Here is a 15,736-nt window from a genome sequence, read left to right as displayed (position 1 = left end):
AAATCTTGTGACCTCACCAGCTTTATGAACTGAGGTTTTGTTAGGGAGGAGTTTGGCATGCCTTATTGCAGAAAGTGAGAGGAAAGGAAGGTTTGAGGAACATCAGCGGAGTATTAGTTGGTTTGAAATGATTTGTCTGTCGAGGTTTCCCATCTGTAAAGACGGCATATGTGGTTCGTCCCTTCATGACATCATGTGGGGTAGGCTGAAATATGGGGACTTACTCAAGGTGGTCCAGGAAGCTGCACGGCTGAGAAAGAGACTGAATCTGGTTAAACCCAGTCCACTTCAACACTCTGCCACAGTGACTCTCATTGCAAACATTTGCATTTTCACAGTGTTGGTAGAAAAAGCCATAGCTTCTTTACGGTAAAGGACAGACTACGATCCGTCCTTTCTCATTCTGCAATGCACGATGCTGCTCAAGGTGTGTGAAGGCAGCTTATAGAGGACCTGAAGGAATATTGTAAGCCTTTCATTTGGCATTTGAAAATCTAGACACAAGCTGTTTCCTTTTGTGCCTTTTTCCCATTTACGGTTATGGATTGGGGGAAGGAGAGAAAATGGAGGCTCATTTCAGAGCAATGGAGACTCAAGTTCTACCTGACAGTGCTGTTGAGGCTGAGAAGTATTGGGCCCCCAGTACAAATTTATCCTGACCACAACACATGAATGTATTTTCAGATGAGAACCCTTGCCTTTTTCTGTTCTTCACTTTCATGTTTTTCTGTTCTTCACTTAAATCAAGACTCCTATGCATTCACGTGCCCATTGTAGTCTCCATTCCAGGTAGGAGGCAAGGCATGGGAAAAGGCAGCTGCTATTTTGGCACAGGTTTGCTGATTGGTGAAATTGACTTGAACTTTTAAACACGGGTATATAATTTTTCAGAACAATACCTTGGCACCTGAGTCCTCTTGATGGGAGCAATCAATCTGGTCGCCAATTTCCAAGTCAGAAAAATGCATATACACCCCAAGGGCAGGGCATGCATCATGTAAATGTGACCTTTAAAAATGCAAATCACAAGTCCTGACTGGTGGAGAAAAATATTCTCTCCTGCACAACAAACCAATCAACCAATTTATAACTGATCCCAGATTGCATGTCGAGGGGAAGGCAGTGGCAGGCGGCCAGATAGCCCAAGGACTGAAAGGGGAGAGGGCAACTTTGAGAAACTCCTGAGTACAGCAGAAGGGAGTATCCGGCAACGGCAAGGGAAAACTACAGTAAGGAAGTGGTCAGCGTCGTCTGTGTAGGAGCTGGCAAAAGAAGGGAAGCTCAGACCCAGGAAACCTTAAGTAATTTCCTGTCTTCTTGGTTATATCCCACATTTTCCCATGGGGGGGGGGGGGCCCAGTGCGGCCGGCTCAGATTTCTGAGGCACTTGGCTTCCTCCCATCCCACCACTGGCCAGTGCCGGCCTTACCGACAGCAGCTTCAGCGAGGTTGCTGATTTATGTACCTTCAGCCATGTCCTGCCTGCCGGAGAAGATGGACTGGGTTCTTGTTTTCTAGAGATCCAATCCCCACTAAGGAAAAGCAGTGTCTACAAGTTATGGGGAGATGAGCCTTGCAGTGGGGCACAACACCCTCATGCCCAAAAAGTACCCCTTGCCTCCGAACAGCCGTCTTTCGTCACATGGCCTCTCAATTAGCTTGCACAGCAACACGCTTCAGCGCAGGTGATGCATTGTCAGGTCACAGCCGCTTTGGCTCCTATGCAAATAGAGCGGGTCTGTTTTGTTTTGATGATCACGGAGCAGGGCTATTCCGATCACGGAGGCCTCTCTTCGGGGCTTTCTTGCACCACTTGCTTTCTTCCCTCCCTGTGAAAGAAATTGAATCCGAAAAGCACATTACTGCACTCCCAGCTTATACCATCCCTTAAGGTTTCCTGTTACTCTAATGGAACGCATTGTCAGATTTTGTTTACATTCAGATATTTCTGAAGAGAGAAAAACTCATTCCAAGCTGATTCTTTCATTTAGCATCCCTCCCAATTTAATTAGATGTCACTTAAACAATTAAAGTAAATGAGAAAAGCATTCTTTGTAAATAAGATTGCCCCATAAACAATTTATATTCAAGCAGCTTCCCATCCCCAAGGAAATTGGTCAATGAAAATAATATCCACAGCAAGCAATGTACAAGTAAGAAGGAAAAATAACTTTGAAATCCAGGGCTAGAAGAATGTATCTGAACCTTCCCACTTTGAAAAATGTTTCTAGCCCTCATGCAAATTTAGCAGATTTTGCTGTTTCTGGTGGTCATGATATTACATGATTTTATATGTATATTTTAACTTATTGGTTTTATTTATTGTTGTAAGCCGCCCCGAGGCTTCGGCGAATGGGGCGGCATAAAAATGTTTTAATAAATAAATAAATAAAATGATATGGAACTTTTATTCCCCTGCATAGCAGCTTTCTGCCTTACCATCAGCTTTGGAACTTTTCTTCCTGTACAGTACTTGTGCTAATCAGTTTCTCAACTACTATCTTTTGATTTGTTTATATTTTGCAAATATATAAACTCATTCTTCCATTTTTTTTCTTTTTTTAAGAAATGAAAGAATGAAATGAATGCTGTAACATCAAACTATAAAAAAATGTATGGAGTCACATGTGATAATATCCAGGCCTGTCACTATGAAGAATGTATGGTAAAAGATTAGTTCCTTCATTAATTCTGTGCTGGAATCAAGATAATACGGCATTATCCAAACATTCTAATATGTGCATATTGCCCTATATTTTAGCAGTTTACTGATATATCTACCCTTTTCTTTTGTGCAGCAGATAAATGACAACCAAACCAGTCTGCCTGAAGCCTGTGCCATTTGCAAGGAAAATCTGAGTAAGACCTGTGACTTCTGATAATAATTTGCTTGCATCAGAAGCAGGGGCACAAATGAAACAACCCTAAAAGCAAAAGAAAAGTAAGCAAAGGTGTGCACAGATATTTCACTGTGAGGGCCCTTGAGCTGTGTCAAGAAAGATCCATTCAGTGCTTTGTGTTGGCATTCAAAATATGCCCCTTCCCTTTATCTACCCACCCATCATAAAAGGCTCTCTTGAGCTGTTCCTTTTGCGACATAAAAATCTCCGCTCCTCTGTCACCCGTCCCTACTGCTTTTTCCTCTACTCTCCTTCAGCAAGCTGCACACTTAGTGACCGGTGCTGAATATTTTACTGAGTGTGCCTCTCCATTCTTTCCCCAAATACAACTTGATGTTTCAAAAAGTTACAGGAAGGCCATGCATGAATGAACATTGTGTGAGTGTGTGTGAGTGTGCACGCCCACACTTCTCCCCTGCTTCATCCACATCTATGCTCCCATCAAGCTGTGGCTGAACTGCATAAATCTTCACACACCAAAGGTACTGTATAAGTTTCCTTCCTCCAAGCTTGTACCCTCCAGATGCTTTGCACTTCAGCCCTCATCAACCCCAGACAGCATAGCCAAGAAGAGATCTCAGAGCTGTAGCCTAAAACCTCTGGCAGGCATCAGGCTTGGTAGGACTGGATAAGCTCTCACCCACCACTAAGGCAGCGGCCATATTGACGAAAACAACAAAGTAGCTTGTGACACTTTAAAGAGCAAGACTTTATCCGTGGGCCACCTCGGCAGATGCATGTTGATTACAAATTGGCATGTTTTAGCTACGCCTTCTGGAATGGCGGGAGATGTAAATGGGAGGAATTGAAATGCAAAAAGTACAGACAGTGATGCTCACCCTCGCAGTTGCCATTCGCAAAGTACTGTTGCTTTTACTGCAGCAGGCAAACAAGGCCCCTTCACGGGCATTTGGGATTCCTGTTCATCTGCAATTGAGCTTCCCTCTGGAGATGCTTGTGTGCAGCCACATGGGTTTCATGGGAGGCCCTCTTCCCAGCAATCAGCTCTCAGCCCTGTCAGCACTGGACCCGTGCGGAATGGGCAAAGAAGTGCCGAAGAAGGCCCACTGGCAGGAAAAACTATTCATTATCAACTGGGGAATGACCAGGAAGGCACATTAAAGTAAAAGAACAAGGAGACTAAAGGTAGATCTCGTCTAATAACTATCCAAGGTGCTTTGGGTTGGCTCAAGCAACTGACAAACACTGGTGACTTCGTATATTTCACAGTGGTGATGGGTGGCGGATCCCTGCTAAGTCCAAAGGCCTGCTCTTCAGTTTATTAAATATGTTTCCAGAACACGACCCCTGGGTAAAAACACACTTCTAAGGGCATTTGTTGTAGTTACTTCACAATCATTACCAGAGATGTATGAACGTGTTCCTGGGGAGGGACCGCAGAGCCATGGTAGAGAACGATGCTTCAGATGCAGGATCTCTCTGGTGCAAGCTCTGGCATCTCCAGGGGGAAGCAGCAGGTCATGAGAAAAGCCTTGTTCTGCTGGAGGCCCTGGAGCTGCTGCTATGTCACCAGAATGCAGGCAAGCCAGAAGCTGGAGCCTTCCAGGTGTGTTGGGCTGCAGCTTTCGGCACTCCCAGCCAATGTCATCATGGGCTCTGCTGGCTGAGAAGTATGGAAGGTGTATATCTGGAGAACCCAGGCTGGAGGGGAGCTGAAGTAGGCAAAACTGGGCTACTTGGGCAAAGACTTTGAGGCCCCATAATTCAGCTTCCTGTGTGTACCATCTGCAGGAATACAGTGAGAACTGCTCACTCTTCCCTAACAGTGGCTCTTTCTGGCAGGAAATTTTCTATGGGCTTTGACTGCTAATATAAAATCTTTTGCTTCAACTGTTCGGGTGTGATGACAGGAGCAACTGGACCAAGGCAGAGCAAATGTTGACATAATTCTGTGCACATGTGAGAATGGGACGCAGCTTCCTCACATGATGCTTCTGCTTACAGTGATGATGACAATTTATGCCATACAATCAGAATTCATTGCACCAGACAGAATTGCACGAGCAACACAAGACAGGTCCCTGCTCCCAAGGAGCTTACACTCTAATCTCTAAATTCCATGTGAAAAAGTTGGAATTTGAGCAGGAATTTGAAACAAGAGAAAAAGAGTGCCGTGGATGAGGGCTCCATCTTACTACAATATCACAGGTGTGCCAGTTAGAGAAGCAGAAGGGGGCAGGCCTAAAATTGGAGGTATATACATAAAGAAAATGGCATAGAACTAGGGGTATGGCTAAGTTAAGCTTTATTGTAATAGCACTGAAGTGAGAGCCCCTGCTCCATTAACATGCGCAATTCTGCATGATGATCTGATTAGCTCTTACAGATCATTTAGTAGTAAATGCATAAAGGCACCCCATTCCACATACCAAACATGCACACAGTGAAATTCAAGAGGAGCAAGAGAAAAGAGAAGGATTGTTGGATTTCTTTAAGAACAGAGATTTGTAATCCCAAGTGATGGAAGGCAATTTCTTTCAAACTGTGACATCCCTGAACAGCCTCTGGCAAGCTGAATGCATCTCATGCCAGAACTGATCCTGACTTTCTGCTGTGTTGGTCACCTCTGCACATCCCAAAAGGAGGGGGATCAAAATATCCATATGCACCAGCAGAAGAACGCATTATGAGAGAAACACTGATGTTTCAGCCCTGTGTTTTGCTCTTAGGCAACTGTCTGCCAAGCCTCCCTTGCAGGTGCCCTCCCCAAGACCACTGTGCACATCCCTTCCTCCATCCCAGCTCTGAACTGGGAGCTGACCTTGTTCTGTACCAGGAGGCATTCTTCTGCCAATCATCCGCTGCAAATGACCCACATTCCTGAATTCATGTTTCCAGCAAATGTGAGTCTCAAAACACCCCCTTACCCTTCTGCTATGTGGTTTGGTCCATAGCATCAGCATGAAGGGGCCAAGAAAGCCAGGGGGTCATGGTTCAGGCTGCAACGCCCCTACCACGAGGAGGAAAAGTTTGGAGCTAGATCGTAGGTCATACTTGAGCATATTTAGGGCAACACATTTCGCTTATTAATGCTCCTATTGTTGAGATCTTGTGAGTTCTGTCAGTGCCAAATCAGACCAGAAGAGGCAATATTCTAGAAAACTACTAATACACACACCTTCTCTGCTCTTGCAGAGTTAGATGAGGAATTGTAGTTGGATAGGCAGAAAGATTTCTGCTTCTCCCCCTACATCCTTTCTCAGGAACTAGCCGCAGTCCCAGAGTTCCTTGCTGATTGGAAGAAGGAAGGACAACTGGTGGAGGGACAAAGCACCCTCACGATCAGTGACAGTGCAGCTTGTGAAACTGACAGGCCCCAACACACTAATTTTCAGCCAAAGTTGTCAGGATCTCAGGCAGTGGCACAGCTTCTCTGGTGACATGACTGCCAAGGAGCATGGTTCACCCTGCATGTGCCTGCAAGAGCTACTCAGCTTAGCCACAGTAAGATGGGACTTCATGGAGGCTGAATGGTAGTCTTGAGCCTGCTTGCCGCACTCCAGACCGCGACGCAGCCCTTACCCTGGTCTCACCCTGCCTTGCCAGGTGCCTGGTCCTTGCCTTTGGCTCCAGCCCTGCTACACCTTGCTGGGCATCTGAGCCTTGCATACTCCTGACCTTGCCTTCGGCCCTGGTTCTGTCGTGCCTTGTTGGTATCTGATGTGTGCTCACTCCAGACTTGGCCTTTGCCACTGGCCCTGCTGCATCATCATCAAGATCTTCACCCCGCTCCATCGCTCCTGGGCCTGATGCTCCAGCCATAGACACCTTCCGCTTACATCCTGGTCCACATCCTGGATGTGGACCTACAGACCTTTTGCACACCGCCAGCAACTGTGGCAAAAGCTCAAAGAAGTTTCAGCAAGCTAGCCCACATCCAAAGCACCAGCTATTCCGCAGTGAAGAAAGAAGATTTAGGATGCAATCCCTTTTGGGAATCGTAGGATTTCTCTATTATACCCTAAGACACTTAGCAAAATTGTCTACTGGATGTGAACTTGCAAAAGAAATTGACCTTGGAGAGCTAGTTCATACATTTACAATGTCTAGCTATAAAAACAAATCAGAACTATAAGGAGGTATAACCCAGAGAACTAGAAATAAAAGGAAATCCAAACAATCCTTGAGATTTTCAAGGGGGAAAAGCCTTTCTGCACTCTGGCTCAGATAATACACTCACTAGATTCAAGTTACAAAATAGTCAAGCAAGCCTTGCAGGACTTGTCTTCACAATGAATGTCATGTAGAAGTAAAAGTAGCATTTAAAAGGGAGAGGAGGTGGGTAGGTATAGTAAAAAGGAGAAAGAGGAGAAGGAGAAGGAGATCATCCTGTATTGGCCCATGGTGTACATCCAGAATTAAAATGAAAAATACTGCAACTGTTTGTATGGAATTATGGATAACATAACCATATGTCTTCTTTTGCAAAGAACAGACCTTTATTTGAAAGGCAAGCCTTCCTAATTCTAGGTTAAAGATAAGGATCCATAAAAGCTTTTGCCCATCAACAGTTAACACCTGAACAGGTGGGCATCCAATTCAACTGGACACAGCCTTCCATACCAAAGTGGAATGTACTATATTACTATTAAAATTAAAATAAATATTTGAAAATGTGCATCTATACATATAAATTAACATATGTAAATTCCTGTCATCTTTTGTTCCCTTTTCTTCGATGCATGTTCTTTTTGTTGCTTTTTATTCATAGGTGGGCACCCAAATTGTGGTATGTGTATGGGACAAAAACCATGTTACAAGTTTGAACTGGATCCACAGAACTGATGTTTGAGTACGGGAGAAAGGAAGAAATGCAAATACAGCAACAGACCAAATGTTTTCCTAAGCTACCTAGTGGAAGAGCAATCCAGCACGCACATGTTTGCCACATTTCTCCATGCTGGGGATTAAGCTTATCCTGAACAGATCTTAGAACATTCTGTGTTTGGCCATGATGGTGCTGAGTGAAAATACAAGTAGGCACATTTGGCACAGAGCCAGCCCTGCCATTAGGTAGAGCGCAGCAGCTGCTTCAAGCAGCAGATCAGGGGTTTCCTGGAAAGGCAGCAAATAGCTAGTTATTTAAATATATTGCTATTGTATTTTTCCTGCTAGGGAGGTTGGGGTGGTCCTTCAGGGAGAGAGAGGAGGACCCTCTCATGTGCCAAAGAACTGCCTGGCTTTGGGTACCGTGTTGCTTGTGGCAGGGTGTGGGGAGATATCGTTTCTCTGCCACAAAGAGCAAAATGTCTTGAGCCAGCCCTGGTCTGGCCCAGCGATTGCAACAGTTCCAGTGACAGAAATGGCAGCATAAATCCTACTTCGGGCTTTACATAGCAAGCCACCAGCAAGAGCTATTTTTACATCCTACTAACAACAATAGGGAATGTGGGCAAACTTTTATTAAACTAAAATGATTACAATTCTTATGCATAATTACTACTCATCGCTGTATGCATATCCACATCTTGCTAATGCTGTCTGTATTGTCTAGCTAAGTGGGAGAATTTTCCTTCATCCTTGAGCTGCAAACCAGGAAAGTAACAAGTCGCTGCTTCGCACATTTGGCCCCTGGTATCCGCAGGCAGGGCTGGAAAAGTTCCTGCAAGAAGTATCAGTGCCAGCTGGGCTGAACTGACTGGGCGAGGGGCCCCAAAGGCCTAACAGCATCTTAATACTAAAATCCTCTTCATTACTTGGTGGGGAACTATGAGCAGCTCCCTTCCCCAGTGGTTACATGCACAGGGTAGCCATTTGAGGGATGGCTATCCTCATTCACTTGCTGTGCAGCAGAAAAGCAGGATTAGACTGCCGTCAGCCTTGTCTAGGCCTGTCCCAGGCAAGCTTGTGTGCACAAAGGAGCTCAGCTTAAGCCGCTTGCCCAAGGTCATCAGGGGTGCATGGATCAGAGTTGGAGATTTTGGACGCAGCCTCATTCCCTTCACAACAGGCCTATCCTTACTCCTGAAGTTTAATAGCACAATTCAGAATATTAGTGTAATTAGGAAAACCACAGGAGAAGGACAGGCACCAAAGGAATTGCTTGGAGGACTCAGGAGAGATGCTTCACTTTGCTTTTTGCTTGAAACAGCCCACCGAGACCCTTCTTTCTTGCTCAAAAGCCTCTCTTTCCCGATGTGCTTAACCTTGCCTCTGGTGAATGTCCTGGGTGCTGTTCTGCTTCTTTAATTGCTGCACCACTGATCCATACTTGCAAGTTATTTTGAGAAAATAGTCTCTTTGAGGGTTCTGCTGCAAATGGGAGCTTAATATTCGCAGGCAGAACACCTGCAATTAGCAGAGGCAGCAGGTGATGGAGAAGGTGCTGGCTGCCTCCATTAAGTGCTGCTTCTGCATCATGGGGCTGGCTACAGCTGGTTGAAGAACAGCACACAAGAACCGCCCTGGGAACCCATCAAAGCACAGCTTATGAATACTTGCAATAAGTGAATAGAACAAGGGGAGCAGGGGTAGTGCAAGGCATGCTGGCACCTGAGGCAGAGCAGTGGAATGGATCCCAGCCTCCAATAAATAGTGCCATGTTATTTTCACACCCGAGGCAGAACATCCAAGACATACCTCCCCCTCCTTTGCAGTAAAACATATTTAACAACCACAACAGTTAACACTTTGCTATCTTTTCCTAATGCCCCAGATCAGTTGCCTGAGGTGGCTGACTTACTCTGCCTAATGACAGGGCTATAAAAAAGAATTGTATGTCTTAAGTTGGAACATGCCATTTGGGAAAATCCCATCAGTAGGCATATTGGCACTTCCAAAAATAACTACAATTGTTACGGGCTGGAACTGGTCAAAATTAACTCACAGGGATTCCTTCCAACTCAGAGTCTCTGAAAACCCTGTGCTTCAAGATCCCCACCACCACCACCACCACCTCCACCGTGTAACTCTTGAGGTGGCAATTCCATGGAGAGTCTGAGTGGGGTCTGTGGTGTAGCAGAAAACCAGGCAGGCCATGCAGGGATCTAAAATGGAGGACAGGATGGATTTTGGCTCTCTGCAATAAATCTCTAGGTAGCTGCAGGGAAGCAGAGAACTGTTGTACTGGTAATTTTATCACTTTCATCCTGAACTGAGTGTAAATAAACCTTTTATGAAAGAAATATGGAAAGTCTCCTGTGTCATCCTTTTTGGGAAAACTGAAGTCAGAGTAAATGTTGGGGTTGCTGAAGCTACTCACCTCTCACAAATGGGAAGAGGAGCATGCCTATATTTCTGAAGTTGTTATTTAAGGCTTTGCCACATGGGGTGTTTAATGATTACTGAGGCTTCTTCTTCCATTTTCACTGGATTTGTTTGTTTGTTTTGGGCAGAGGAGAATGCATCCATTACACAGTTTTCCCTGGAGTTTGTATCTCTCTCTCCCCCGCCCCCCTCCTGTTAAGCATCCTCAAGGCAATGCCATGGCATAGCTACACCATGGTGATTTACAACTTCTCACAGGGATTTTGTTCCAAGATGTTGCAACATCTTTTGCCAGACTTTTGGGTTTCTCTGCAGGAGGAATTTATTGTGCTCACATGATCCCTCACAGAAGTTTGTGAGGCCTTTTCACAACATTGTCATCCTCTAGAGTGTCTCTCCTGTTCTCCAACTTTTTTAGTGCTTTTCTTTTTAAAATGAGGAAAGTCTGGCATCCAAATGTAAAGAACAGCACATTGGAACAAAGTCCTTGTGTGAATCCCCAAATCCTCTATAAGGCAGCCATAGCATGTGGTGGTTAACAGAATATACAAAAAGGCAGAAAAATATAAATGTTAGGGGAAAAATCTGAGTATAATGGATGCATTTCTCTTCCCTGCAATGCAAATGGAAGAAGCCTCAATAAAACCATGGGTTAAACCTCTCCTATAGAAAAGTTCTTCCTTGCTTTAAAATAATAAAGAACCAAAAAGCTGGAAAACGCAGGAAAGATTCCAAAGGATGGCAACATCATGAAAAGGCCCCACAAAGTTCCATTTGTGAAGGATCTTGTGATCCTTCCCACAGAGAAGCCCTTAGGAATGACGGCTTGCAGAATTAGACCCTCAAAGCCCCCAAGGTGGCAATTATCCATGACTCCACCTGCAGAGAGAAAGCAAAATGCATGGGAATGCCTGTCTTGCCCTGTTCTCCAGTGGAGAGTCTCTGCTGGATCTATCCACAAACAGGGGCAACTCTGCATCCCACACATTATGCACAGGTGGATGAGAATAATTTTAAATATTTTACATTGCAGCAGAAAATTGCATGAGAGCTGTTGCTTACAGGTCAGGAAGCACTGGCAGCTACTTTCATGTTTACATGATTATACATGAGTGGATAATGTGAAAAAAATAAATTAGGTTCATGTGCCTCTTCCACTGAAGTGATCCCGGTGTTAACTCTGACACAGCAAGCCCTGCTCACTCTGCCCCCTCCCCATGCAGGTTGTCATATGCATGAGAGTCAATCCTCCACTTTTAATATTCCGCCTCTGAGCGGCCAGAAGGCTCGCTTGGCTTAATCAGTACACCTTGATGTTTTCTCTTGTCAATTGCAATAGAATGAAAACAAAAACCATAAAAAGGAAAACCAAAAATAGTTTCCTCACATAATATTTGAATAGATCAGTTATACTACATGCATATAGAAACACAGAAACAGAGCAAGACAGAAGGGGTGTCTTGGGCCAGCTAGTCTGACCCCAGATCCAGCCCACTCCACTCATAACATGCCTACTCCTTAAACACCCTCACCGATGCGGCCTTAACCAACTCCCATGGAAGCCCATTCCATAACCTAGGGGTTCTAACTGTCAGAAGGTACTTCCTGGCATCCACCTTGAATCTTAGTTCCCTGAGCTTTGCTCCATTGGAACACGTCCTGCCCTCCACAGCAGGAGAAAAATGGTCATGACTCACCTCTGCGTGACACCCCTTCAAATACCTGCAGGTCCCTCTGAGTCTCCTCTTCTCCAGGCTGAAAAGACCCAGTTCCCTCAGTGTCTCCTCAGCTTACCCTGCAAACCAGCCACCATCCTTGTACTCCTTCACTGCACTGACTCTAACCTGGCTATATCCTTCCTGTAACGAGGGGCCCAAAACTGAACACAATACTCCAGTTGCGGGTGCACCAGAGTCACACAGAGTGCCAGTAATACCTCTCTTGATCTAGAAGCCACACTTCTGGCTATGTAACCAAGGGTGGTGTTTGCCCTCTTAACCACCGCATCACACTGCAGACACATTTTCAGTCTGCAGTCGACCAGCACTCCAAAGTCCCCTTCACAAGTGCTGCTCTCCAGCCACTTGTTCCCCTAACCTGTACCTACAGTTTGACAAAGTATGTTAAGTGCATACTCTGCATACATTTGAACCTTTTCAGCATTTTACATAGCGACAGTAGCAAGGTTGTAGATATTTTCTAGTTCATCATATAAACATTAGTTGTACATATTGTCTTTTACATTATTAAATTCGAACACTCAATTATGACTGATCGTGCTTACTTTGTGAAAGACATGTTGGCGAGTTTCTAATATTATTTTAATAAATTTCTGTAAATAATGGTGTCCCCTTTTAAGTTCTTCAATTGATCTAGTGCTACTAAAGAATACTAAAATCAGTACTGTGAAAGAGAAAGGACATCATAAATACCTAAGTCACCAGGAAGTAATATTTATCAGAAAAGCTATCTAGTTCAAATCTTCTAAAAGCTGATATGGTTTTGTGAACTATTTTGCATACCGTGTAAGGAAAGAAAGCCACCCAGTGCAGTCTAAAGCAAACCTGCACTTTGGTCATAAGACTCAGAGTGTGTGTGGCATGTATGAACACCATGCAATAACTAAAGAGCCTCCAGATGAAGGCCTTTTCCATAACCGACAGGCATCTCTTGCACATCTGCTATACCCGTTCGTTACTATCCTGTATTCCTCAAGAAAAGGACTACCCCAAGTACTGGCTTACAGAAGCCGGACTGATTCTATGGGCCAGAATCCATTCAGATAAGGACACCAGAGGCTCAGAAGGAACTTCTGGGTGGATGGGGTGGGATCAGACACAAAAATGGGTCAATAGCCATAAAAGCAACATCTAAGACTAACAAATTTATCATGGCAGAAGCCATCATCGGATATACGAAGTGTTACCCTCACTTGGCAGAGTTATATACATATCTGTGTTGAGCAGACAAGGAATGTAAACAGAAAGGTCAGAAAGAAATAAAATGCAAAAAATACCAACCATTACAATGATTAAAATGGATAGAGGTATATAAAAAGAGCACAATAGCCTTCCACGCAGTATGTTTTCTTCCTTTGAACTAATAGTCTCAGTTGCAGGCCAAGTAGCCTTTGAAATATAATAGTTGCCCAGATCTCAGCTTTTAAGAAATCAGCTCAACAGTGTTTACATTTGAAACAGGAAGCCCTTTTGCTTTTGATCTATGTAGGAAGGACAAAAGCAGAATTAGCCCTAGACTGGAGGCATTGATTGTAGCTTTTCCCACCTCCACCAAGCCCCATTTTGTCTACTATAAACAGACCATCTGTGAATTCCAGTGCCATTGGCTGTGTTCGTATCTGTATTAATTGCTGAGAACTACAGACGTCCATTACAAAAAATCAGAGCTTGCCAATGGTGACTTCATCTCTTGGGATCACTCCGAATTACAGGCTCTGGTGCATGTTTAGGACAATTGCTCACTGTGCTTTAGATAAGTAATTCTATTCAACCAGTTACTCCTCAATGACATTAAAATTAAGGAATCCCGTTTTCCCATTGCAGTATTGTCATGTAGTCTATTGGCCCTTCCTTTCCCCATCTCAGTTAACACTGCAGATATAATTTACCTCCTATTTATAGTTTCATGACCCATTTCATTTTCAGCCAAGATGTCTTTTGACTGAGATGATTTTGAGCAAGGAGAACAATTAAACTCTAATGGCCTGCAAAAGCTTTAGACACTACAAACCAATGCATATCTACTTGAACCCCTTAGCTGTTTAATTAGGGAAGCCTGGGCCAAAAACTGATGTGAAGTTCACCATTTTGAGAGGAGGGGACTCAAACTGAACAGTTTGGCATACAAAGGTTAATCTGCTTTGTTCCGTGTACTTACAGAAATCCATCTTCAAGAAGAAATAAAATATCAATTACTGTTTGCTTCCTTTCACATAAGGCGCTTTATAATACTTACTTTAAAAAATCGGTTAAGTATAGCTGAATGCTGCAGAGCACATATAGAGAACTTTTCAACATAAAGGACTGTTTTCTTTTCAGCTTTTTAAAAAATGTTTGAGGGTGCCTGTTCGTTCATAAGAAAAAGCTCTTTGAGGAAGCCAATTTAAGGAGTGTGCCTTCATCCATGTGCAGAATGTTTAATACCAAAAAGGAGGAAACAGCCTTGCAGCCTGTCGATTGGCAAGGAGGATGAAATTCAAGCTGCTCATGCAAGCCCGGCCAATTCCAATTCTACTTTATGTCATTTGAGCTCTTACAATCAGGTCGTGAAGATTATTGGTTATGGATGCTGTTCCAGAGATATGGAACTCCTTCCTTGTGAAACTTAACAGTCCAGAAGCAGTTTTAAGATGTTTTATTTGACAGAGCTACCTAGCAGCAGGGAAGTATTGCTTTAAACATGTATTCAAAAATAAGAAAATAATTGCTGTGTGAAAATGATGAGATAAATTTTTAAAATGTCATCTGCCAGAACCCACTGAGATAGGACAGGGTAGAAAGCCAACTTCCTAAAGTAATGTAGACACGATGAATATTATCTTTTCAACACATTTCCATACAGGATGAGAGTTACCCAATGCTGGAAGTAGATCAAAGGCATTTTTTGATATAGTTGAAGTTTAGTGCACAAAATGAAGCAAGACTTGAGCTTGAGGTGTTGTATAGTTGCACCACTTGGGTTTTATCAGAATGACTATGTATGACTTTGGTAACAAAACACTTGTAGGCAGTGCTTGGTGCAATCCTCTCCAGCCCATTGATGAAGTCAGTTTTCCATAGCACTTTGAGCAGAATTCTAAATATGCTGAGACAAGCCCTCAGAACCATTAGAAATGTTGTATGTACATTTTGCAATGACCGTCTCAAGGTCCAAATGAACAGTGTCCCTGCTGAATTAGACACATACACACCTGTCCACAGGTGCTACAGCATATTTAGAACACCTTTTGCTTGTTAAGCTTGTTTTTATTACAAAGTTTCCCTTAGAAACATAGAGAAAGAATTGAGTTTTGGAGGTCATCTAGTCCAAGCTTTGCTCAGTGCTGGATTGTCAAAGCAAAGCTTACCATCACCCACAGCAGCATATTCCACTGCCAAATAGTTCTTATCATTAAGACCAATTTTCTTCAATTTCTAATCCTGGCTTCTGAAGCAACCAAGAATAAGTCTGCTCCATCTGATAGTCTTTCAGATATCTGAGGACCACTATCATGTCTCTGCTTAATCTCCAGGCTAAGCATATCAACTCTTTTAAAATATTCTTGGGTTAGGGGTACCTTGCCATTTTGGTTGCCCCCATCTGGACATGCGCCAATTTGTTATTAGACTCTTTAAAATGAAGTACTCAGAACTGCTACTCTAGTTACAGATAGATCAGTGCAGAATAGTGTTAAAGAAATGCATCCTGTCATCTGGACATGAAGTTTCTGAAAATGCCGCCTATGTTTGTTTGAGGTGTTTTGGCAGCCACATTGCACTACTGACTCATATTCAGCCTGAGATCCCCCAAGACATCTAGGTCTTTTTCACATATATTCCTGGAAGCCCAGATCTCCCCTATGCTATGCCATTGCCTTTGGGTTTGAACTT

Source organism: Varanus komodoensis, unplaced genomic scaffold (genome assembly GCF_004798865.1).
Source record: "Varanus komodoensis strain SLA01 unplaced genomic scaffold, ASM479886v1 scaffold32, whole genome shotgun sequence".
NCBI classification, from domain to species: domain Eukaryota; kingdom Metazoa; phylum Chordata; class Lepidosauria; order Squamata; family Varanidae; genus Varanus; species Varanus komodoensis.
The sequence above is the reverse complement of the archived record's forward strand: the minus strand, read 5'-3'. Positions refer to the sequence as shown.